This window comes from Euprymna scolopes, chromosome 16 (genome assembly GCF_053919585.1).
Source record: "Euprymna scolopes isolate OS-2025 chromosome 16, ASM5391958v1, whole genome shotgun sequence".
In the NCBI taxonomy this organism is placed as follows: domain Eukaryota; kingdom Metazoa; phylum Mollusca; class Cephalopoda; order Sepiida; family Sepiolidae; genus Euprymna; species Euprymna scolopes.
In genome coordinates, this window is record NC_136497.1 from 78315821 (window position 1) to 78340615 (window position 24795).

At 34.4% G+C, this 24795-nt stretch overlaps 1 pseudogene; it reads left to right on the plus strand.

The window, feature by feature from the left end:
* Positions 1-11747: 11747 nt before the first annotated feature.
* On the plus strand, positions 11748-11864 carry LOC145296321 (5S ribosomal RNA; annotated as a pseudogene).
* Positions 11865-24795: the final 12931 nt, after the last annotated feature.

Below are 24795 nucleotides of genomic sequence, written 5' to 3' on the forward strand. Positions count from 1 at the left end.
AGGGGGGACCATAGATTGAAGCTCAGTCGAGCACTTGCCATGTAAATTACGATAAAGTAAAGACAAACTTGCAACTTCTGTGAGATAGAGGTTGCAGGGAAGAGAAAAGGACATCTCCTACGAGGCTACGAAGTCTATTTTTGAACTCTATCAAGGCAGGACAAGTTCTTTCTAGCAGCTCCTGCCCAGATGTGGCAACAGTATTCCATCCTTTTTCGTACCTGGCTCTTATATAGATAGAGAATTGCATCAACAGTGAGCTATCTATTGGATCGATAGAAGGATCCCACCATTTTCCCAACGGCCTTGGCAACAGACTTGATGTACGTGTTCCATTTTAGATCAGAAGTAAAGGTCAAGCCCAGAAGCTTGTCAAAACAAGAGGCCTCCCCAAGACGAGAGCCATGCAGTCATAATTTCTAACGTCACATTGTGACTGCAGAACCAACCTAAATGTTCTTCAAAAAGGCTGCACTGAACGATGTGAAAAATCTGTAATCCTGGATGGTTTCTATGTTTCGTTGCTCTGCTGCGATGAGAAATGAGTCGGATGCATTACTTAGTGAGTGCTTCTCGTATATATCTTCCATCAACTATAATAATAAAATATGTTTTTATAAACCATTAAAACCTTGAATATTATAGTTAGCATCACTCATTTCGAGCCCAAAACACAGTAGAAAAAATATCGTTTCGATGGCTTTTGATAGAATAAATCTCCAAAAATTATAATTGAAATAATCATTACATTATTTTTACTACTACTATGCTTTCCTGTAGGCCCGCCTTGCATCTCTATGATTTGACAAAACCTAAAAGAAAACATAACTTTCCCCATTCTCTATACAAACACATTTTAGTTAGTACAAAGACAATATATCACGATACTAACGCTAAAATAATAATTATTACATCGGTTTTACTATCAAAATGCTTTCTTGAAGCCTCACTTTCGATCTCTCTGATTTAAAAATAAAAACTAAAAAAACATATCTGCCCTCCTTCTCTATATAAACACATTTACTTAATGTTATAAAGACAATATACTGCAATATCAACATTAATTTTTTTTAAAATTCTTTATGCAATATAGATTAAAGTAGACATCCCAGATTAATAGTATTAATTACGAAACAAATGTTAAGGTGTCTAACTTAGTAATTACCATTATTAAAATCTTTAGCGTTAAACACATCCATTTGAATTTTATAGGCTATTTAAACGTGACCACGTTTGCATGCACCAGATTATCACTACATATGATCATTCTAAAGTTAAAAATAATTCAACAGTAAAGACATACCAAAATCGCCTGAAAATGCTCATGAGAAAAAAGGAAGAAAAAATGCAACTTTTATATACAATTTGATCGAAATACTACACGGTCTATTCGTAAAATTAAAAACTGAAAAAAAAACACCTGTCTTATATAGTAACATTTGCCTAAATGAAAGAATGCTGCCTTAATACACATAAGTATATTTATTTATATGCAAATAAATACACACAAAAGGGCTCGTGATGTAACCGATAAAGTACTTGGTAAAATTCAGTTGTTAGAGACACTCTTCTGGAAGCTAAAGGTTCAGGCTTCAGGTCGGGTGATACTGCGAATTACTTAAAACCTACTTGGTCATGACAGACAAGACGTGAGCATGCTACTGCCGAGGTCTACATAAAGTGTGTCGTTGAAATCCTGTGCAAATTATTTAAATCCACGAGTTTGGAATGTTACGTTTGAAAAACGTCGTCCGAATAATCCAAATAATACGAAATACACATTGGGTTTTATTATAGAACAGAGGAATTATATCTTTTTTTACTTTCTGCTTTTCTTTTTTTGAAAAACTTTTTTGTTTATTTTATTTATTTTTTGTCATTTTTAATGTACTAGCTGTAATTTCTCAATGTTTTCCGGTATGCAGTGAATTCATTTTAATTTTTTAATTTTTTTGCACATTTTAAAACTTACACAGAAAAAGAAATAAAATATTAGTTGTAATCGAGACAACATTGTATCCTATTATTAAAAGTATAAGTTTTTCCCTTTGCTTATTTGTATTATTGGATCATTTAGTTAAAAATGTTTTGGTCAACAGAAGCGCAACCACTAAAGCAAAGAGAAGTATGGTCTCCACGTGTTTCCTAGGAGTCTTCGTTGTATGGTCTACGAAATAAAGACGGTAATTCACTGTTAAGTGTTGGGACCCTTCTCATCCTTATTTGTTTTAGGCTTTCCAACACTGAAATACAACTGTGATCTACGACAGAATGTACTTCTTTATTACTGGAAGAGTTAGTCTTGCAGTGTTACGGTTTAATACTGTCACCAGGAAGCTCCCATTCTTGGTGGGGTCGTATCCTCCGAAGACTCAGTGGTTCGAGGATCCTTCCAACATTGTGTTTCCTTCTGTTTACTAGAGATTCGACTGTAAAATATTATCCAAGCTCGCTAGATTCATGGTGACGTCTATGAATTTTATTTTTAATGCTTTTATTTTTTTTTTTGTGCAAATAAAACTAATGTTTTCTTCTAATTTATTAACTGTCGTCTGTTGAGATTTTCATTTCATACACACACACACACACGCACACACACCGCGTTAGTAATTTCGTATAGTCAATCGATTTTTCATTGGCTGTGCGTTTTACCATATTCCGGCGGTTTACGTACTTTTCCAGTATATGGCGAGACAAAATTAGTAAAAAACGGTCAATAAATGAAAAAGTACAAAATTGGCTAATCAGAAGCAAATGTTATATTTTTCTTTTCTTCTAATTTATTCCTTTCTTTCTTCTCCATATCTTTTTTCTTCTATCTTTCTTTTCTTTTTAAATTTTAACTTGTCTCTCTAGTACAAATAAGTTTAATTTCTCTCTGTCTACTTTTTATTTCCTAATTCTTTTTACTTGGTTTTCTTTCTTTCTTCTTACTTTTCCCTTTGTTTACTCTTTACTTTCTTTTTCATTTTATAAATTATTTTTTTTCATCCGTTATTTCGTTCGTTCTTCATTATTGTCTATTTTCACTATCTTTCTTCATTAATTTTTTTCTGGTTAAAGCAAATCGGGCTGTCTGAAGATATCGGATTCCTGACTGAAATGCACCAAACATTGACGTTATCGTTTTTGTCCCATCCTTTTGCAAAATTCAATCACGTTTTTCAAAGCCAAAATAAAAAAATATGTTTTTCTCTGCAAAACAAGCAAAACAAGCTGCGCGTGCGTGGTCCCCGTCTGGTGCTGCATGTGAGATGACGTCACAAAAAATAATGAAGAAATGATGAAGGTGAGAAGTGTGAAAGGCCAACATTACCTTCAAATTTTCGCCAAGTTTCAAAAAAATCTAATGACCGGGGCAAAAGTCATGGGGGAAAAAGTATCATGTTTTGCCATTTTGGGTCATTTGTGACCCCTTTTGGTCATCCTCGTAACACCAAATCTCAGTGAAAATAGACAAATAGTGCAGTTTCACGACTTAAGACCTGTATATTTGAATTCAGCACCATGGAGAACCACTATATACGCATACATATCAAGTTTTGGAATAATATGAAAAAAGAGCTGCAAAAATGTATGATTTTTAGCCCTAAAAGATCCAGAAGGATGTGAACCAAAATTTTGCCAGGGTCACTCATACTGAATTTATATTAAGAACAATGGCCTCCACAGTTTGGTCAAGTTTCAGGAAAATCTAATAGATGGATCAAACGCTATGGAGCAAAAAGTGTCAGTTTTTGCCATGTTCGGGATTTTTTGGTCTCTTTTGAAACCCTGGGGTGCCGAATCCCAGTGTAAATAGATAACGGTGCAGTTTCAGGCATTATTAGCACATGTATATTTGAGTTGACCACCAACAAAAACCTCTGTATAGTCAGACATATCTAGTTTTTGTTGAGAAATTGAAAAAAGAACAAACAAAACAAAAAGGCGTTTTTAGCACTAAAAGTCCCCGGTAACGCGATAATACTTGATTTATATTTAGAACAATGGGCTACACATTTTGGCCAATTTTCAGAAAAATCTAATGGGTGGATAAAAAATTATGGGGCAAAACATATCATTTTTGGCTATCTGGGGGCATTTTTGACCTCTTTTTTGCAAAACGATTTTCTTTTATTCTGCACATCTAGTTAATGAAATAACATTTATGGCAAAATTACAGGAAAAACTAATGGACGGTTACCTGGCTATCGTCCGGAATAACAGACGCACAGACACATGGACGGACGCACGGACGCCACGAAAACATAGACCCCTCTCTGATAAATCGGGGATCAATAAACACAATGAATTAGTATTTGAATACATAAACAAATTAAAGCATAAAAGCATTTTTCCAAACAACTGAACCCGACAAGAGTTGATATGCCGTAAAGGAAAAAAACAACCAAAGTAATTCATTGCTATATTTTATTTATTTTATTCTTTCCTTTTTTCTTTTTCTTTCCTTTTAATTTTTTGCTTTTCCTTTCAAAATGTTTTCTCTGTATTTTCTTTCTTTCACTGCACGCAATTTTGGAATTCTTAGATTCTTGAACTGAAATGAAATTTCCTTACATGTCGAAAACTGTTTTCATTTATTACAGGAAGTCCAGACATAATTTCCAAAGTGAAAAACCATGTTGGGAAGAATCCCTGTGCAAACATGTAATTTTTTTTAAGCAAAGTATTGAAAGAAGTAGGAAATAGCCTTCACCTTCCCAAACAAGAGACTATTCACTGTGAAAAATAAATAAATAAATAAATAAAAATAAAAAATATCTATTGAATCAGTAAATTTTTGACTAAGGTGAATTTTGGACATCAATTCTTCTAGGAGACAATTTGGAGATTGCAGAACCAAAATTAATGAATAAAGAGGGTCGAATTTTTTTAAAGAATTATTTCTCCTTTGCGATGTTTTCTATGGTGCCAACATTAGTCCGTTCAAAATTTACATAAGGAAATTTCAAATAAAAGCTTCATCGACGCTGACAATAAATGAACTTTGTTATGGCTGGAATCAAGAGCGAGAAAGACAAACAATTGAATAAAAGGTCAAAATTACGATTCAGGTTTTAACAATGGGGGAGAAATTATCAAATTAAGGAAAAGGCACGTGCCTATCAAAAAATAAAATAAAGAAGAAAAAAAAATGGTGAATTTAAAGATTTGAAAGAACTGTTTATCCCCTAATTTCCTATTTTTCTCTCACAAAGAGCACGTGAATCGATTCACGAGAGTTGAACTATCGAATCATGTAGAGACGTGGAATTTCTTATTTCAGATCATCTCGATTAGATCCTCTTTCATTTGGTTGGTCTGTCACGCTTTAGTGTGTAATAGAAATTTTATCGCTAAACGTATGGATTGAATGTACGCATGCTAATCGAGATGCATCCAACCATTTCGAGAAGTCTATCACATTTAAATTTTGAATTATAGCTTCTCTATTAAAAATTCAGATTGAATGAAAACAGCTTAAGGTAACCATTCTTGTCAAATGTTGTTTTGGTCCATATGCAGAGATGAACCTGTTTTTCCATGGATGTTGCACTAGAAGATTTCAGTAGATTATGTAAACCGCCGGAATATGCCGAGCATTAATCAAATTTTAGAACTTTAGAAAAACATCATGATAGAAAAAAAACATTTATTGTATAGTACTTTCAATGAAGAAAAATTGAAATAGAATTAAAAAAATGTTTTAAAAGAAGTTAATTTACGGTAAGTTTCATGAAAAAAAATTGTTTTGTAAAATAACACGTGTTGAAACAAATGGAAAAATTTCTGTTTTTGTTGGGGGTACTTTTATTTAATTATTTATTTTATTTTTGTAAGAAATGTTACTGTTTTCAAGGAATTTTGGTGGCTAGGAGGAGTTACGGAGAAAAATGTGTACCAAAAATGATTTTTGTCTATTCTGTTTTTCTTCTGTTAAGGTTAGGAGTATGTTATTTAAAAAAAACATATAGATATTTCTATCATTTGTCGAGGATGCCCAACGAAGTACTCTTCGCAACTATATCGTAGGAACTTTCTTCAGTCGGTCACACTGTGTTCCGAACCGATAAAACACTATCGCTGTAAATTGCGAACAGTTGCAATGTCGTAGGACCATATGTATTTCTGATTAATTTTCATTTCTGGCAAAATGAAAAAAATACAAAAAAAAAAAAAAAAAACGTTTTCCAGCGATTGTAGTATACTTTGCAAACCAACTAGATTCATTGTAATGGCTTTATTAAAATGATTTGTTTTTGATGATTTAAATTTTTGCACGATTACTTCCAATGTTATAACTATCGTCTGCTACATTGACTTAACGTTTCGTCCTATTCCGGCTAATATTAATTAAAAAGAAACATTCACGGAAAACTGGTTGTTTGCTGCATAAGTACCGTTATCTCCCCTTCTCTCTTTCCCCCTCCCTCTCTTTCGATTTTCTTTGAATTTGAATCTTATTTTTGCCTACATATATTTGTGTGTGCGTATGTTTATGAGTTACAGATGCTCAGAGAAACATCGGTACCGTCGGTTTCAAATCCAAACAAACAGGACTACTATGTCGGTTTCTCTTCAGCCTCTATTTATATCTGTCTCCTCAGAATATGGTGTCTAACACGCTAAATACACGTTGATACAGCATGCGAGATGCCGTTTCCAGAGATATAGATATAAACAGAAGCTGAAGACAATTCGCCATAGGTGTCCAGATATTGGTCCACTTTGTTTGTATTTGAAACCGAAGGTACTGATATTTTTATGATCTTCTGTAACACATATTTAAATAGATATTACTCTCCTATTTCTGAAATGTTCTTTATAACCGAGTATTAAGGGTTTCTCGTACTAACCTTACACACACACACACACACACACACATATATAATGCATATGTGTATATTACTGAAATTATTTGAAAATCATATTCCAAATATACGAACAAGTATGGAAACTTATTGCAGTCACCTCGTGTATAGTCATTGGGCACAAAAGAAGTATAGTGGAATTACTGGTAGGTTGAGGAAAGACAATGAGTTTGTTTGAGAATAGTGTACATCAAGAGAGAGAAAATCGAACTCAGATATGGAGAAAGTATATGTATACGGCATAATCACGTTGACACACTGGTTCTCGCCAGTTAAGCAACGTTTAGCCTGGCCAGTATCAGATGGGTTTATAACACGATCTGCCGGTCACTGGCGTGCGACCGGCGTCACGTGTTACACTAAAATTCTTAGAAACGATCCCATGAAGATATGAAGATGGACCAGTCATTAGGATCGGTGTATCGAGAAGAAAAGCATACCTGAAATGTTGGGTGTGTGGCTCCTTTATTGTCTCAAAATGACCTCTTCACCCTGGTGGCATTCGGATTGGAATCTTCTTCCTTCGTCCCCCGGATCGCTTCGTTGTTTAATGGAGACATTTATGGAATACACAAGAAAACACACAACACGACACAATCGTAATATATATGAAACATAATTAACTATTTATTCTACAAAATGTATACACTATATATATTAAGACAATTTACACTTAATAATCTTCACAATTAAACTAACTAACCTAACTAATGATGAAAGGAGGGGAGCTCCCTCTCGTTTATGGAGAGACAGAAACATACATACTCACACCATGCTGTCCGGACGAATAAGAGGCCGATAGATGAGAGGAAATTCTGGGGTTGCATTACTGTGTATCTCTGCGCTTATGGTGACCATTTAGGAAGGCAAGGCGCTGTATGCACCGCGATGTAAAATACCAGGTTGAGAAACTGGCGCGGTTTATCCTTCTCTCGGGGATAGATGGAACTCTCTTAAGCTGTTAAAGGCACCCCATCTAGTGATGGCGTCAAGATAAAAAATACCCTTTATAGCCCCGACGAAGCATCAAGTATTCAGCTACCGACAAGATTCAAATTACACTACAAACTCGTGTAGTGAGTTTAATCTCAGCTACAGCCGTGCTTGATGTGTGGATAATGAGGTTATTTTGGTGCCTTGGTGATAACATTGGATTACAGGCTGGATAAAATTCTTGTGCGATATCAAGAATTATGGGTAGATAAAGGAATTCCAGGGTAATTTTACCATTACTGATCAACAGAAATTTACACTAGTGACCAACAGAAGACTCTATAAGGCACGTGTGATAATGTATGCAAGCGAACCCTGGTCAGTGAGAGTTGAAAACAGTATAGAGGGATATATGCCATCCTTCTATAGCCACGTTAAAAGAATGGGTTCCTGGTCTAGAAGCTGTTTAATAGTTGCGTTAGCGGGATAATTCCAATGTAGAGTCAACTAACAGATATATGAAAAAAATGATAAAGATTGATTTCAGAGAAAGTGTGATAAACACCGGACCAGAGATAAGTTAGCTCGCAAGTCAACTTTTAAAAGCCGTTTGACACATGCCAGCATTCACCATGGATGTTAAACAGAATATGATGATGATGTCTTTTTGTTATTTGGAATGTACTTTTAAAAATTAAATTTTAAATATATATATATATATATATATATATATATATATATATATATATATATATATGCGCGTGTGTGTGTATGTGTGTGTGTGTACTCAGCCTTACTTTATTTTACTAAAGAATATCGAGATTTCATCGTTTTTGCAAGTTTATAATGAAATTTTGTTAACTCAAAACGATTGCTAATTGACTAAAATGTAGACATATACTAGCAGGCCGACCGCCCGGCCGGCGTTTTCAGGTCGTAAAATATGCATAAATATTATATTTTGATTAATGTAGAATTCTTATTTATTATAAAGAGAAATATTGTAGGTACTAAATGTAACGTTTAATTCCTTAAAAAAATGAAGTAAAAAGAAAAAAAAAAAAACAGGAAGAAACTGAGATATGTACACGCGAGTACAAAAAACAAAAAAAAACAAAAAAAAAAAAAACAAGCAAACAAACAAACAAAAATAAACAGGAAGAGAATTAACCATGTGCACGCAAGTTATATGTTTTTCTAAAACAGTAAAAGGAAAATCGAGCTGAGAAACCGAAACCGAAAGACATTGAGTCAATACGATAACCATTACACCAGCTTGACACAACATTTACAAAGTGTTTTAAAAAAATCTTATTCTTAACATAAAGAAGCTGTCATGTTTCTCGACTGTGCATGTGCAATAAAAATCCGACGGCCCTCAAGTAAATAATTACTAATTTTGGACTCTTAGCTAGCTTTTTTTTTCGGATAAAAACAGATTAAGTTTTCCACATACGTAACTATCCTATAATATGCAGATTGAGGTTTCCTCCCCCCCCCCACACACACACATATATATATATATGTATATATATATATATATTACCGGCGACTAAACATATCGCTAACCCCCCCCCCAAAAAAAAACAACAACATTTAAGTAAATCGCGATATATCCAGACAGTTGGCGAGATAGGTCAGAGGTAAGCGGCGTAGGCTCATTACCGTGCGGTCCCGATTTCGAATCTCCATATATTCGGCCACTCTGATGAGTCGTAGACGACGAAACACGTGTTAGTGAATAATTACATTTTAAAAACAATATATATATGCGTGTGTGTCTGCGTGTGTAACACGAGCAAAGTGAAGTACTTGTTTTGATAATACACTTCATCTTTCTGTCCTATGTCAGAAAAGGAGAAATCCTTCTAAACTGAGGGAATTAAAATTTTTGTCTCAATACAGAATGCCCCATTAGGAGGGAACTGGATTCTCCACACATTAAAAGCCGACCTTGTATTAACCTGTATCCTGATGGGAAGGCAAATAAATATAGAATAAGCAATACCCAAATATACAAATGTGCCGCTAGTGACCGAGGAATTTATCCCGACTTTATACTTATACATAAATATAGAACTTTATTTCATTGGTTATTGTAGTAGTCGAGAGTGTTATAGCTATTAACAACATAATGAAATCTATTTTCATTTACAAATATTAAATTATCAGCACAGGGAATTAGGCTATACGTCCTGACACCACATTGACATTGTTTTCTATTACGCTATAATGTCCAAAAGCAGACTCTATTTCAAATTGGAAATCCTTTGTATAGTTTGTATAGGGAGTGGGCAATGTTTGTTTCCAAAGCTTGCCAAATAATCTGGAACAAAATAAATATTTCTCAACTTTCTAACCCTATCTGTAGATTATCTAAAAACAACAGAATAATCATCTAGTTTCACTCTCAGCTTTCGATAACGACAGGAAGGGTGGATTGGGTGAGGGGAGGCATTATAGAGATATAAACTGATATGGAATGGTAAGGTGGATGGTTGGAAGACAGCATTTCTAATAGAATCGTTTTTTATTGTTTTTGCTTTTAGAGTCCTTTGTTTGATGCATTGCTTTTGTTTTATCTGTATTCCCAGAAAAGCTCCTCGCTTTTACTGATCTATATCGTGTCTCGATTTAGCTTAGGTCTCTCCACCAGAGGGAGCTCTTCTCTCCCTTTCTCCCCAGAAACTATTCTTTTACGCCTCCCCATCCCTGACCAATACCGTTGCTAATTATCTACCACCTCTTATCTGTAATTCTGTTCTACTCATTTTAATCTCAATTGTCCGGCTCGAATTTCTTATAAATATCCAACCTTTTGTAAACTCTCGTTAACATTCGTCCTCAATCAACTAACATCTTCTAATGCTTTCTACGTGTTTTTTTTTTTTTCCTTTTTTGATGGTGGGGGATCTTTTTCTTTTTATTCTACTATTTATGTCCTAGTTTTCTGACACTGTTGCTTGCATCGCCCTTTTATCTTTCTTCCATTTTGTTTCTGCGTCATCACTCATTGCTAGACCAGACCGGTGACTTTGGTTTTAGGTTGCACCTCAATTTGTTTTCCTTGCTTCAGAGTCAAACTGCTCACTGTTCAATTGTACTACATGCTATATATCAAAGACAGAATTGTTTTTCAACTAAATACATCTCACGATTTCCCTTGTCAATAATCAACAATAATAACACCAGAATCTATACTAGACTGTTGATGTAATTGAAAATGAAAACCAAGCCCTATACCAAGATCAAACACAATATCGCAAGGGGAGGAGATAGAATTACATTGTTAGTCTGCATACTAGTGTTTATTGATTTAAAAATACATTCAACCCAGGTTTTAGAAATAGATGTTCATGTAGGAGTTTTTATATTAACAAGAAGATGTAAGTGTATCTGCCTGGGTATATGGTACCAGAAGCACGGTATGTGTCTATTATTTGGGATATCTTCCAATGCCAGCTTCATTTGACGTTACTTAATTTTTGAGATGAGGATTAGTTATTCGTATTATTTGGATTCATCGGACTAATGCTCTCTTCTTGAGTGCGATTTTCACAACGTTTCGGTCGATGTAATCTCCTACCTTTTTCAGATGTATCTTGTCAAACTCGGGAATGTTTCTGTCAAATTCGAGATAGAGATTCTGGATAGAGGTCCTAAGTAATTCGCAATTTTATTTTTCGATCGCCTACAGTGAGAATTGAACCTTACACCTTCAGGAGAATATCACTTTTACAATTGCTTTTTACAAGTACTCTAACCACATTAAACACAGGTCCTTGTGAACAATTCTACTACGAATTTAGGAACCTTAAACATATAATTTTATTTTATTATTTATAATAGCACTATTTATTAATTATAATTAATTAACAATAATATATATATATATGTGTGTATATGTGTGTGAATGTATATATGTATGTATTTTTTTATGTATTACTGTATATATTATCTATATACGGCATAATCACGTTGACACACCGGTTCTCGTCAGATCACCGAAGTTAAGCAACCTTGAACCTGGCTAATACCAGATGGGTGACCATTTGGGAATTCTAGGCACTGTATGTGCTTTCCGCTTATATCGGCATTGTTTCCAGTCGTCTTGTACCTCAACTTGCCACTGGTATGAAACAATGTTGACTCAAGAGAGGCGTGGTTGAAGATTGCGCAACTCTTGCCACACAAATTTCACGCGCAGGCACCCTTACAGTGGGTATCCATAGTCTGTCAAGACTGAAGGAAGCCTTTATATATTATCTATTATTTATAATAAACGATTCCCATGTATGTAATTCTATTCTAAGTCTACTTAGTAATTGTATCCCAGAATATGTGCTGATTCTTTAAGTCATCTTACTCTCCTCCGTTCTTCTACTGTCAATAATTTTTACGTTGTCCCATGATAGAAGATGATTTCCCTTTTCCCTCTAGATATAACCAGCTATACCGGATTATTCAATCGCTGCTGGAAAAATGGTGGGATCGTCCTCCTCCTCCAGTCGATATCTCACTACTGATGCAATTCTCTTTCTATATGGGCAGGAGATGTTAGAAACAGCTTATTCTGCCTTGACAGAGTTCAAAATAGACTTCGTAGCCTAGTAGGGGATGCCCTTTTCTCTTCCTTGCAACCTCTTTTCCACAGAAGAGACGTTGCGAGCCTGTCTCTGCTTTATCGTTATTTTCCTGGTAAGTGCTTGTCTGAGCTCCAATCTATTGATCCTCCCTTGCTTGACTTTCAAAATAAAACACGCGTCTAGCTGAAACCACTATCTATACTTTCTCCCACTCTTTATCTGTGCCTAAATCTAAACATAGGTTCCATGAAGAAAGCGTCTTTCTAAGAACTGCAATCCTGTGGAACTCTGTTCTGTTTCTCTGCTTTCCAACTGACTACAATATGGTCGTCTTCAAGTCCAGCGTTAACAAGTTCTTGATGAAGTGTCCTCTTAAGTAATCCAATTTCCCAAATTTACTCATTAAATCTTATTCTCGAGTGATTTCCATACCTTAATAAGTTCTGACTCTTTTGTAAAAAAAATATTACTATTACAATTTTATATTATTATAAAATATAAAAATGTTAATTTTGGAGAGATATTGAATGATTTGGAGAGATTCCTGAAAGGGAACATTTTTATGTTCTATAATATATATACGAGGGGCGTGCGATAAGTAATGGCCCTGACCTAGCTGAAATTTTGCATGTGCAATAATTTATATCTCTACGGATTATATGTGGCAAATTACAGCACTGAACTAATTGTGGTTTCAGTTTTACAGCTGTTTGAACTGATTCAGGTGTGTAATGGAGCCTGTTGAATGTTGAGCAGTGATCCGGTGTTTATATTTGAAAGGACGCACAGCACAGGAGACATTTGATGAAATGAAAGAAACTTATGGTGATAATGTCCCAGCATATGACCTTGTAAAACGCTGGCATGGTGAATTCAAACATGGCAAGAAGTCAGTGGAAACAGCTCCCCGACCTGGTAACCCCCTTCTGTCATTGATGAGGCATCTGTGCGTCAAGTTGAGCCTGCCATTTTGGAAGATCGACGCATTACTATTCGCCAAATAGCCCAAGATGTCAAGATTAGTACAGGCTCTGTGGAAACTATCATTTATGACCATTTGCATATGCATAAGGTGTCTGCCAGATGGATTTCCAGGTTGCTCACACCATTCCAGAAGCGAGAACGCGTCGAGTGCTCGAGGATGAATTTGGAGATGTTCCAAGAATATTAGTCCAAGTTTTTCAAAAGACTGATTACACAGGATGAAACCTGAGTCCATCACTATGATCCAAAGACCAACGCCTAGTCAATGCAGTGGAAGCACTTGGACTCACCACCTCCAAAGAAGGCAAGGGTGCAGCCCTCCGCTGGCAAGGTCATGCTCACAATCTTCTGGGACCAGGATGAAGTAGTGATGACAGATTTCTTGGCAAAAGGTACCACAATTACAGGAGCCTATTATGTTTCACTTTTGAGGAAATTAAGGGAAGCTATCAAAATCAAGAGGCGGGGAAAGATCAGCAAAGGTACCCTCCTCCTGCAGGACGACACTCCGGTCTACAACTCGCATGTCGCCAGATCAGAAGCACGGGCGTGTGGTTATGAAAACTCTCCATCCTCCCTACTCTCCTGACCTTGCACCCTCTGACTTTCACCTCTCCCAGCCATGAAGTTGTTTTTGAAAGGAAAGCGTTTCCCAAATGATGCAGCCTTGATTTCTGAAGTCACGTCGTGGTTGGGGAACAAACCTGGGGTGTTCTACAAAAACGGTCTCCAGAACTGCATCAAACCATGGGAGAAATGCATAACTCTGGATGGTTCCTATATAGAGAAAGACTAATAACTGTGCCAAGTTTCGTTGCTCTACTCCCATGGGAAGTGGGTCAGGGGCATTACTTATTGCACGCCCCTCGTATATCTCTAAAAGTGAGAATGTGTGTGTGCGTGTCCGCGCGTGCGCGTGTGTGTGTGTGTGAGGACACTTCTCAACCTATATACTCAACGAATATTTGCTGTACAGATTGAAATTTGGTATGTAGGTTAGCTATTTGGAAAACTTTGAAACTTTTTCATTCTCACAAACAGGGCTACTAAGAGGTCAAAAGTTAAAAATTAGTACGAGATGGAATCATCAGATTTTGATCCGTTTTGTCAACTGTCAAGTAAATTACTGACATGACAAATTACTTATGTTAAGTATAAGTAGGTTTGTAAACACGTTTTAATCATCGTATCAAGCTGGCCTTATGGTTATCATACTTGACTCAGTGTCTTTCAGTTTTGGTTCCGATCTCAGCTTCAGTAATGTTTTTACTTTCATGAAGTGAAATGTTTCGAAAAACATAAACATAATACTCACATGCACATATCTCATTTTCTTTCCGTTTTTTACTTCATTGTTTTATTGAATTTAATTTTATGTTTAATACCGGGTAACGCCGGCTAATCTTCTAGTAATGTAATATTTTTACTAGTAATAATTATATATGTTTAATATTATTATTATATCTATTAGAATATCTTAATACTTTTATGAGGAATATGTCCTCCGATGACAACAGACAATGAGAAGTTTGGACGTTTGGGGTCGATCCAAAGATAAGCAGGGATTCTCCCACATGCAACACCTCGTATTACCAAATAATCACCTATTTTAGTGCAGACTATTTTCTCCATATTCATTATTGAAGTCTGTAATTTACGTGTTAACATTATTTTGTTACATATTAGCAGTCCATTAATTTCGTATGAACAGTAGATGCCATTTTAAAACACACTATTCCTTACATATCTCTATTTTCAATGTGATTTTTTGTTAAAAATTGCTATTGTTGAAAAAATTGTGGAAGCGTGAAGAATTTCATTTATCAATTATAAAATACGAATCCTTTTAAAAAATTAATAGAATAATCAGGCAATCCCAAGAATCTATGAATCAAGGCTGTTTAAGCATAGACAAGACTCAATGTTGCTTAACCTTAGTGTACTTACTATAACCGGTGTGTCAATGTAATTATACCGAGCCGACTATTACGAAAATAAACTGCTACCGTTTTTATTATATCATTGCGTTTATCTTCGTTGATCGCATTTCGATGTTCGATCTGTCTAGTGTCAGAGAGAACAGAGGCGGATTTGAAATTTTACTTTACCTTTCATCAGTCAGCTGACCTTTAAATTAATCATTTTATTTTGTTCATGTACATTGCGACGTTATATTCCTATTCCGCTTTAAATGCCAATCTCATTGTTTTCTTTTCTGCGTGCTACAGCACGAGTCTGGTTCAGAGAAGCCAGAAATTAGTATTTTTGTGCATCACACAACATTTATTTGAACATGGTATATGTTAATCCATGCGAGTTATCTTCCTTGAATATTTGCGCTGACGACCGAAAGTTATTAGGCCATCATTATTGTTTACACATTTACTCCATATCCATTATTGAAGTCTGTTATTTACGTGTGAACATTATTTTGTTACATATTAGCAGTCCATTGATTTCGTATGGATAGCAAGCAGCATTTTAAAACACGATATTCCTTCCATATCTCTATTTTAATCTTTTTTTTTGATCTTCTTGTTATGAATGGCTATAATTGAAAAGATTGTGGAAACGCGAAAATTCCATTTAGCAATTATGAAATACAAATCTGTTTAAAATTGAATAATAAGACAATCCCAAGAATCTATGAATAGAGGTTTTAGATCCTCCTTATAATACACGATGCTGCAACGATGTTAGGTTCGTTGGGCGGATCATATATACCGCATGCCAGATTCAAGATTCCCAAATCAGCTTCTATACTGTGAGCTGGCCAAAGGCAAAAGAACACGGAGAACGGTTCACGGACAGATTGAAGATGTTCCTCAAGCGGTTTGGTTTGTATTACGACTCGTGTTATGTCGCCTAGCGTACTGCAAGCCATTGAAGCCAGGAGACATGCTATACGAACTATCAGGTCATCCCATAAGTTATGTCCGTATATTTACCTTTGTTTTTAAATTGAACGTAACATAAAGAATATTGTGTAATTTTTTACCTTTTTATGCTTACATGCATTTTAACTGATTACATTTTTTTACAGAACGATAGAATTAAAATTTTCTACATGGAAATGCCTAAGAATTATTTGAGGCACATAATGCTTTATAAGCCCAAGAAAGGAAACTCAGCAGCCGAAGCGGCTAGAAATATCCACTAAGTTTATGAAAAGGAGTGTGTGAACTTGCAGAAGATGGTTTGCGAAATTCAGAAGTGGAGATTTTACTCTTGAAGATGAAAATCGAACCGTACGTCCAGTTGACTTTGATTATAAGTTTCTTGAAGCCGTTCTTGAAAAAAATCCTGCTTTATCACTTGAGGAATTGGCAATAAAACTGCGTTCAAGCCATACAACTGTTCATCGTAATCTTTAACAACTGGTAAAAGTTCCTAAACCTGGAAACTGGGTGCCTCAAGAATTGTCTTTTTTTTACACGGTGGTCACCACTTATCAAGGCCCGAAAGCCACTCAGGAATAATGGTTATTGCAAGTACAGTACGTTAGTGTGGAGATTTGATGAAGTGTTTACTTAAGGGGACGGTTCATTAGGAATTTGTTAACGTTGGACTTAAAGACATCCAAGTTTTAGTCAGGTGGGAAGCAGGCAGACGGAACATAATTTCAAATCCCGAGTCGATATCTGCTCTTCTCTCCATTCTCACTGACTTGTTTCACCTTTTTTGGATAGACTTGTGACTGGTAACGAAAAATGGATCTTTTATCGAAATGTTAAGCTTCGTAGACAATGGCTACGTAAAGATGAAAGACCTCGGCCATAGTTCTTCTTTCATTATGGTGGGATTGCCAGGGAATAATACACTTTGAATTGTTACCACCTAATGTAACAATTAATGCTCAAATATACTGTCAGCAATTGGAGCGTTTGAACCAAGCTTTGAGGGGGAAAAGACCTGTTCTGGTGAATCGAAAATGGGTGATGTTTAATCAGGACGATTTACGAATTCACACAGCAAGAATCACCGCACAAAAGATCGAAGAACTTGGTTAGGAGAAAATTCCTCATCCACCTTATTCTCCTGACTTTGCTCTTTCAGACTACCATTTGTTTCGGAGCTGACAAAATCTTTTGGAAGGCACAGCTTTTGTAACGCAGAAGTATGTTGAAACTGAAATTTGTGAGTTCTTCGAATCAAAGCCAAAAGGATTTTACAATGATAGAATAATGATCTTGTTAATAGATTGAATGAAGTCATAGATAATCAGGGAAAGTATATTGATGATTAAATATTTAATAAAGTGTAACATTTGGCCACTTCTTTTCTTTATTCATAAATTTGAAAAGAACTTATGGGATGACCTGATATGTACTTGAACTTGTCACACGATCGTCATCAAACTGGAAATAATGTTCAGTTTTAATGTCCACTATTCCATTCTAAAAGCAAAATTGGGCGAATTTGATTTTTTTACCATCTTGTATTCAACATTCTGAAAAGAAGACAATTTTTTGTAATTTAAATGATCAGATAGAGCGAAAAACGTTCGTTCAAATGATAGATAAAGTAAAAGTATTATAACGAAAACTTATTTGAAAATACATTATTTGAAATCGAAATTAAAAATTCTGCAAACACTTTCTAATCAATCTAATAAATGCTACCGACTGTATTGACGAGGAAGAAAATGAAGGGTTACCAGCTTACATTTTTTTAAAAGTAGCATTCATATCATATGTGAAGAACAACTTCTTTAAGAAAGGCGAATTGAGCAAGGCATGCAATTGGAATTTTGACAGCTGAGGGAGAACATTAGAGCTGGGCTTTGTCACCAATCATTGTGGCTGTCACATTGTCGAAAAGGATTTACGTTGATTTCCTTACAAGATTAAAGGCAGTAAAGAAAAGTGTTTTAATTAAAAATCGTTTCCCTAGTTGTTTAATTAATTGAAAACAACAATGTTGCAGGTAGGCAACGATTTTTCATTGATTCAATTGCCGGTGACGTATTCAGTCTAGCAGAAAATAATTCACATTCAAACCATATAAACTTTTATCTCCAATCTGTTTGTCTCCTGAGACCAATTGTTATCATCGTCGTACATAGCAGTACTATAAACAAATCGATGGAATATGTAATGTTACAAACTGCAGCATACATATGCTGCAGTTTATAATATGACATATTGCTCGGCAGCATTAGCCGACAAGAACAAAGCAATCCTGATGTATAAAAAATACACCATATGTCTCACGTATAACTTTGCATAATATTAAAGCGTTTTGCGGCAGAAATCTGACTCATTTATTGTATTCCCTTTCCTAGGACTTGCCGTCTGTGGAACATTGTCCCGCTGGCATGTTTCTCGGCCGACTACAGTATGTTAGCTTTCAAGTCCAATGTAAATAATTTTTTGTTGAGCCGTCCCCCTAAATAATCAAATTATTCCCAATTTATACCACTAACGATTACTACACTACCACAACACATTCATTAACCCTTATCCTCGACTGGGATTTGGGCCTCGATAAGTAGTGAGTCTCTGTTAAAAAAGAAACTCAATCACCAGAAAACACTTCTATAAACTTCAACGAATTCTTGCATATGAATATCTACACAAATAAAACTTGGTCAGTTCCGCTACCTATCGAATACACTTCATTGTTAATTTCTGTTTAATAAATGCTGCATCAATCTTGATACCTTTGGAACATCCCACACTTCGTTATCTGTTTCTGATTTAGTATATATTGCTCACTTTTATACATTTTTCTAATATTTTAAAAATGTTGTTTTGGATTAGGGCGTTGGCTGAAGACAACTTCGGTTTTTGTACCTTTGGATGGTTTGAAAAAAAAATGAGTGGTTTATAAATTTATTCATTCATTTTTATCAATACACTTTCAGTATGATTAATCTTTATGAACATTCGTTGGCCCTTCACTTTCTTATTTTAAAGTGCCTGATATATTTTGATCTTCCACTTATTGTACAACATACGTCACACGTTGATCTTTCTTTTCCCTTGATGTGCAGCAGATGTCAAAAGTTGATCCATCACTTTCTTATTTTACAACAGATGTAATATGTTTATCCTTCTTTTCCTTAATATACAACACACGTAACTTGTTGATCCTTCTTTTTTCCTAATACAAAGCAGATGCCAACAGTTGATCCTTCCCTTTTTATACAACACACATCACATGGTGATCCTTCTTTTTCTTAATGTACAGCACACGTACGAAAGTTGATACTTCTATTTCTTATCCTACACTTATTATTTTCCTAATACACAGCAGATATCAAAAGTTGATATTTCTATTATTTATTATACAACACACGCCAGATCTTGGTCTCTCTTTTTCTTAATATACAGCACATGTCAAAATTTGACCCTTCTCTTTCTTATACAACACAGGTCGCATGTTTATCATTCTTTCTGTTAATACAGAGCAGATGTCAATAGTTGATCTTTCTCTTGCTTATTGTACAACATACGTCACTTTTTTTATCCTTTTTTCTTTATATACAGCACATGTCAAAAGTTTATCCTTCTATTATACAACATACGTCACTTGCTGATCCTTCTTTCTCTTAATATGCAGCAGATGCCAAAAGATCAATCTCATTCTTATTGTATACGACACGTCAGATGTTGATTCTTCTTTTCTTAAAATACAGCGGATGACAAACATAGATCCTTCTCTTTCTCCACGTTCAACACATGTCAGATGTTGATCCTTATTTTGTTAGTGTAGAGCAGATGTCAAACGTTGATCCCTCTCTTTTTTTTTTATTGTACAGCAGATGTCATATGTGGATCTTTATTTTACTTATTGTACAGCACGCTACATGTTGATCCTTCTTTTCCTAATGTACAGTACATATCACTAGTTGATACTTCTTTTTCTTAATTTGAGGTAAATATCCTGTGTTGATTCTCTTTCTTTCTTATTTTATAGCATTCTCATTGAACAACACATCTAAAATATTGATCAACATCTTTCTTATTGTATAGCACGTGTCATAATTAAATCATACCGTTATGCATTGATCCTCACTATTTCTTAACGTGCAGCACGTCATATGTTGATCCCTCTCGTGTCATAGATTGATCGCGCTCTTTCTTCTACAGAACATGTTATATATTGATCCTTCTTTTTCTTCGTGTACAGTATTCGTGAGAAACCGACATCACGATAAGTGTTAATGGATTGGCTGCACACAGAGGATTACATTCTTTTTCCATTTCAAAAGACATAAACATAAAAATGGTAAGATTTCTTGTGACAAGAATGTGAGCTGAATCTGTTGATTTTATTTTCTTCCGAGCTGCTCCCTTCTCAGTGAATTCTTGCGTCCAATTCCAGCTTGAAACTAATTTGTTACATAATGCATTGGACGCACTCCTGTAACTGTCAAACGGCATACAGATGCCATCTAATAATTGAAGACATGCCTTCTGGGAAGACGGATTATTAATAGTTCTAATTTTGCGGGGAAAATGTATAACTAAGCAATTAGTTTTAAAAGAGAGAACAATACAGCACGAGCCGTATATATATATATATATATATATATATATATATATATATATATATATATATATATATATATATATATATATATATATATATGTATAATTTGAGATTGATATTTTTCAAAAGTAGGATAACCAGTGAAATATAACGAGGTTAATACAAGAGTTCTCAACACGGAAGTAGAGCAAATTACATTTTCAATTTGTCTTCACATAAGCAGAAATTTTTTGCTACACAGTCATGTGCATGTTTCGGTCTTCTAGTATTTAACAACTAGAGACCTCTTCAGGCAACAACGATTATTTTCAAAAGCGGAATTCTTAATAGAAAACGAAAATCAACTTTCAGCAAAAGAAGGCTTTTTTTTTGTAAACGGGTCATGGCAGTGAGAGTTCAGCTGTGCGGAGAACAGGGTTGATATATATATAATTTAATTTAAATAAAAAGATCAAAGAAACAAAAAAACGGGCAGGTGGAATTGTAAAAATTTTCCTTAAGGCCTTATCGTCTGACCCTCTAAGAGGAAACGTCAGAATGATAAATTAAAAGCTAAGAATCGAATGAGGAGAGATGGAAATTGGTTTAAGTTGGAAAAAAAAAGATTTTGAAGCATCAGTTGGAAATATTTACTGATTTAAAACCACCTGAACAGTGAGAATTATATATATATATATTTTTTTTCTCTCACTGGTTTTCCAACTTAAACCAATTTCCCTCTTTCCTCATTCGATTCTTAGCTTTTAATTTATCATTCTGACGTTTCCTCTTAGAGGGTCAGACGATAAGGCCTTAAGGAAAAATTTTAACAATTCCACCTGCCCGTTTTTTTGTTTCTTTGATCTTTTTATTTAAATTAAATTATGTTTCCTCTGAAATTTCTCCTTTCATTTTGCTGTACCAAGAATTTGCTTATATATATATATATATATATATATATATATATATATATATATATATATATATATATATACAGTGATGATCATATTTATTGGCACGGTAAAATAAAAGTTAAATTTTGTCTAATAAATTCTAAAAAAGGGATTAAATTAAAGAAAATAACAAAGTATATTATGTATTTTTAACTGGCCTTTCCGATGCAGCAATCGGATTTTAGAAAAAATAAATAACAAAGGAACAACAAACATAATTGCAAAAAACCCTTGTTCAAAATTATTGGCACGATTTATTTAATAATCAATTGTATAGCCTTTGGCCTTGATTACCTTCCTCAGTCGCTTTTCATAGTTTACAACCAAGTTGTTGCACTCTTCAGTAGTAATTTTAGCCCACTCTTCCTGACAATAATCTTCCAATTGAATAAGATTCTTAGGCTTCCTTTGCATTACCCTCAATTTTAATGTTCTCCATAAATTTTCAATTGGATTAAGGTCTGGGCTTTGTGATGGCCACTCCAAAACATTAATATGATTGTCCTCAAGCCATTTCTTAGTCAGTTTAGCCGAATGCTTTGAGTCATTATCTTGCATTAACCACCAACGACGACCAAGTGAGAGCTCTTTAGCAGAGTCTTTCAGGTTTTCATCCAATATTTTAACATAATCTTCCTTTTTTATGCTACCTGTGACCTTAACAAGTCGCCCTGGTCCAGAGGCAGCAAAGGATCCCCAAAACATCAAACTGCCTCCACCGTGCTTCACTGTGGGTATGGTGTTCTTAGGCAGGAAAGCTTCGCCAGCTTTTCTGTAAATATAAGACACTTTATTATGGCCAAATAACTCTATTTTCGTTTCGTCAGTCCATAGAACACGTTTCCAGAATGCAACATCTTTATCAATATGACGTTTTGCAAAGGCTAGCCTTGCTTTCAGGTGCATAGGCTTCAATAAGGGAGTCTTTCTCGGACGACATGCTTTTAAACCAGCTCTCTTCAAAACTCTACCAACTGTATGTCGAGATACATTCACTCCAGAGGTGCTCTGTTCATCAACAATCTCCCCAACAGAGATCCTTGGGTTTTGTTTTACTTGTCGAACAATTTTCCGTTCATCTCTTGGGGAAAGAATCCTTTTTCTCCCTCTACCCTCTAAACTCATAACGTGGCCTTGCGATTTGAACTTGTTTATTATGGCTCTAACAGTGGATTTGGGAAGGTTTAGCGTCTTTGAAATCTTATCATAGCCCTCCCCATTGGTATGGCATGCTACAACAAGCTTCCTGACGTCTTCGCTGTGTTCCTTAGTTTTAACCATGGCGATTGAAAATTATAATTTAGTCACTTATAATAGTTTAAATAAATCGCTATCTAAAAATTATCTGAAAAAAATTATTCATTGAATTAGCGTTAAACAAGCATAATATGGCTATAAAAAAGTTCAGAAAGCACGTAAACCGGAAATTGATTGATATTATACTGATACTAAAAGAAAAACAAAGCCGTGCCAATAATTTTGAACAAGGGTTTTTTGCAATTATGTTTGTTGTTCCTTTGTTATTTATTTTTTCTAAAATCCGATTGCTGCATCGGAAAGGCCAGTTAAAAATACATAATATACTTTGTTATTTTTTTTTAATTTAATCCCTTTTTTAGAATTTATTAGACAAAATTTAACTTTTATTTTACCGTGCCAATAAATATGATCATCACTGTATATATATATATATATATATATATATATATATATATATATTGTTTAAAATATAATTATCTACTGACACGTGTTTTGTCGTCTACGACTCATCAGAGTGGCTCAATTTAGTGAAACTCGAAATCGGGATCAAAAACAAATAAATAACACACACACACACACACTTATATATATATATATATATATATATATATATATATATATATATATATATGTATATATATATATAGTTGTTTGATATCCTGTTTGGAAGCGTTCATAAATAAGAAATGAAATAGAAAACATATATAAATATACGTTTTGAAGCCATTCAATGCAAAAAATAATAAACGATTGTAAACACACACTTATATATATATATATATATATATATATATATTTATATATATATATATATATATATATATATATATATATATATATATATATATATCCGAACAATAACATGAGGTAAATCACAGAATAATTAATCTTGTGGTTTACATTCTTACAACATATTGTTGGGGGTTGATATTTTTTATATAAGATAATCCCAGCTAAGTCAAATAGCGCAAAATACAAGTAAGAATTGTATGATTAATAATTAGATATAGATTTCTATTCCCGGGACATCACTCGAATCTTGTAGTTGGAATGCATATCCTTTTTCTTGTTTAATCCAATTCTTCCGTTGGATCACCTCAAAATGATGTCCTAAGCTTTGTTCCTATAAAAATATTGTTATTAATTTTTGATATATGTACAAAATTATGTTTATCCATAATGATTATTTTGCTTTATAAATTTCCTTTGCAGAGAAGATCAATGCATTGAAAATCCGTGGATTAAGGAAGGAACTTTAAATTTCGTGTATTCCTTGCTTCAAATAATATTTTTTTGTTTTAAAATTCTATATTTTTACTGCGAATTTTCTTTTAATATAACTCATACAATTCATATATATATATATATACATATATATATATATATATACATATACATATATATATATAATTAGAGAGAGAGAGAGAGAGAGAGAGAGAAATAGAAATAGACATATAGAGAGACAGAGAGACAGAGACAGACAGAGATATAGAAAGATATTGAGGCAGGAAAGAGAGAGAAAGAAAGAGAGATACGGGAGAGGAAATATCGTATGTAATGATTCCGGTTATCAATATATTTACGGCCTTGTTGAGATCACACGTCACACTTACGAGTCAGTTTTATGTATGCCTCAACATATGGCTTCGTTCACGGGTGGCGCCTCCATCTCACAGGAAAGATCGTGAGCGTAAGCCGATTCGAAAGAACGTTGTTTACACCAATCATAAAAATCAATCACGTAGGAGG